Below are 3,332 nucleotides of genomic sequence, written 5' to 3' on the forward strand. Positions count from 1 at the left end.
GCCTTTCCTCCCTGTTTCTCTACCTTCCACTGAGACCATTTCTGATGAGACTTCAGTGAACAGTAGACGGACAGAAAATTAGTGAAGAAGAAGCCAATATCCAAATAAAACCTTTGAAAGACCTTCAGGAAGACTAAAGCACTATTGCGCAAGAACGCGTTAAAAAAGTCAAGAAAGACTGGCTCAGTGGAAGCAAAATATAAAGAAATGAGGGGTGGCTCAAGACTTTTGGACAGCACTGTCAATAAATTAACTCACAGGTTAATCAGGAGCCATTACTTGTTAAAATAAGGCATTTTTAGTATAAGGCAGTCATGGCATAGAATGAAAACAATCATTACTTGCACACATCCACATTAATATATACATTTCAGTTACTTCTTACTGTAATCTTTTAAACTTGTATTAAAGTTTTTGTAACTTGCTTGATCGTCTAAGTTCAGTCCTAAATCGTTGAATATAAGAAAGCATTAAATAAATGGCAGCTTTTCTCTTTTGGGACAGTTGATCCACATGCTTGCCTAATTGGCTGTTTTCAAAGCCATGCAAAATAAAGTATTTTTTAAGAAGAAAAAAACTGGTGAAATATATTCAGTCACAAACCTTTTTATAGTGCACTGCTTCAAGGTTTCCATAGCAGAAAAATGAAAGCAGGGCTTGATGACCAGCCTCTGGTGGAGTTAAACGTTTTGCACATTTCACAGTGTACCTGGCAGACCTGAGCCTGACTGACTGCGTCTGGTTTGAATCCACTTGGAACTCAAAGAGGCACTAGAGGAGCTGAATCCTTCAGCTGAGAAGGGAATGACTGCAGACAGGCTTCGACTCATTTGATTAAAGTCTTAGTTTGTTGGTGCCGGTGCTGGAATGTGAAAGCAAAGCAGCTGTGTGAGAAACATCAATGCGCTTTTCTCTCACTGCTTCAGGCTGTCAGTTGACTGTAATCCAATACAAAAATGTCCACAACAGTGGAGTGATGAGAGAGCCTTTGGTTTCTTGTCCTCATCCCCTCTGTTTGATGCCTTCCTCACAAAGAAAACCAAAAGATAGATAGATAGATAGATAGATAGATAGATATGTAGATAGATATATATGTATGTGTGTATATATATGTATATGTATATATACAGGGAGTGCAGAATTATTAGGCAAGTTGTATTTTTGAGGAATAATTTTATTATTGAACAACAACCATGTTCTCAATGAACCCAAAAAACTCAATATCAAAGCTGAATGTTTTTGGAAGTAGTTTTTAGTTTTAGCTATTTTAGGGGGATATCTGTGTGTGCAGGTGACTATTACTGTGCATAATTATTAGGCAACTTAACAAAAAACAAATATATACCCATTTCAATTATTTATTTTTACCAGTGAAACCAATATAACATCTCCACATTCACAAATATACATTTCTGACATTCAAAAACAAAAGAAAAACAAATCAGCGACCAATATAGCCACCTTTCTTTGCAAGGACACTCAAAAGCCTGCCATCCATGGATTCTGTCAGTGTTTTGATCTGTTCACCATCAACATTGCGTGCAGCAGCAACCACAGCCTCCCAGACACTGTTCAGAGAGGTGTACTGTTTTCCCTCCTTGTAAATCTCACATTTGATGGACCACAGGTTCTCAATGGGGTCCAGATCAGGTGAACAAGGAGGCCATGTCATTAGTTTTTCTTCTTTTATACCCTTTCTTGCCAGCCACGCTATGGAGTACTTGGACGCGTGTGATGGAGCATTGTCCTGCATGAAAATCATGTTTTTCATGAAGGATACAGACTTCTTCCTGTACCACTGCTTGAAGAAGGTGTCTTCCAGAAACTGGCAGTAGGACTGGGAGTTGAGCTTGACTCCATCCTCAACCCGAAAAGGCCCCACAAGCTCATCTTTGATGATACCAGCCCAAACCAGTACTCCACCTCCACCTTGCTGGCGTCTGAGTCGGACTGGAGCTCTCTGCCCTTTACCAATCCAGCCACGGGCCCATCCATCTGGCCCATCAAGACTCACTCTCATTTCATCAGTCCATAAAACCTTAGAAAAATCAGTCTTGAGATATTTCTTGGCCCAGTCTTGACGTTTCAGCTTGTGTGTCTTGTTCAGTGGTGGTCGTCTTTCAGCCTTTCTTACCTTGGCCATGTCTCTGAGTATTGCACACCTTGTGCTTTTGGGCACTCCAGTGATGTTGCAGCTCTGAAATATGGCCAAACTGGTGGCAAGTGGCATCTTGGCAGTTGCACGCTTGACTTTTCTCAGTTCATGGGCAGTTATTTGGCGCCTTGGTTTTTCCACACGCTTCTTGCGACCCTGTTGACTATTTTGAATGAAACGCTTGATTGTTCGATGATCATGCTTCAGAAGCTTTGCAATTTTGAGACTGCTGCATCCCTCTGCAAGATATCTCACTATTTTTGACTTTTCTGAGCCTGTCAAGTCCTTCTTTTGACCCATTTTGCCAAAGGAAAGGACGTTGCCTAATAATTATGCACACCTGATATAGGGTGTTGATGTCATTAGACCACACCCCTTCTCATTACAGAGATGCACATCACCTAATATGCTTAATTGGTAGTAGGCTTTCGAGCCTATACAGCTTGGAGTAAGACAACATGCGTGAAGAGGATGATGTGGACAAAATACTCATTTGCCTAATAATTCTGCACTCCCTGTATATGTATATATATATATGTATGTATGTGTATGTATGTGTATATATATATGTATATTAGGGGTGCAACGATACACAAAATTCACGGTTCGGTTCGGTTCGATACTTTGGTGTCACGGTTCGATATTTTTTCGATACAAAAAAAATGTTCATGCCTTTTTAATTTGTCATTTATTAAAATTATAAATATATATTTTAACTCAAAAGTACAGTTTTTAAATTTAATGTTGCTGAAACAAAAGTAATTAAAAAATATATATATATCTCAGGGCTCTCAAAATTTCAAAATCCCTGGTAGCCCTTCGGGCAGGGACTCTTCAGTTTTTGGTAGCCCAAAATAAATGTAAGTAGCCCGAATAAAAAAGAGAGCAATTTTTTGATTGATGTTTTGTTTCCTTTACAATATTATACATTAAAGTATAACAAAAAATTAATCAAAAAATTGTTGAAAAACAAATTACAACATTGTATAAAAATTACAATCATCAACTCAAATACTTGGTTCTAATTGAACAGAAATTTCTATGAACTTGTAAGAACTGTGTAGGACATGAATCAGTCTGTGTCAGATCCTGAATTTGAAATTTCCACTGAAGTCACGGGTAAGAGACAAGTGGAAGCAAGACCGAGGCCATTTGCTTTTTGAAGTTTGCAAAGACT

Source organism: Simochromis diagramma, unplaced genomic scaffold (genome assembly GCF_900408965.1).
Source record: "Simochromis diagramma unplaced genomic scaffold, fSimDia1.1 OVJJ01000344.1, whole genome shotgun sequence".
Lineage (NCBI taxonomy): Eukaryota > Metazoa > Chordata > Actinopteri > Cichliformes > Cichlidae > Simochromis > Simochromis diagramma.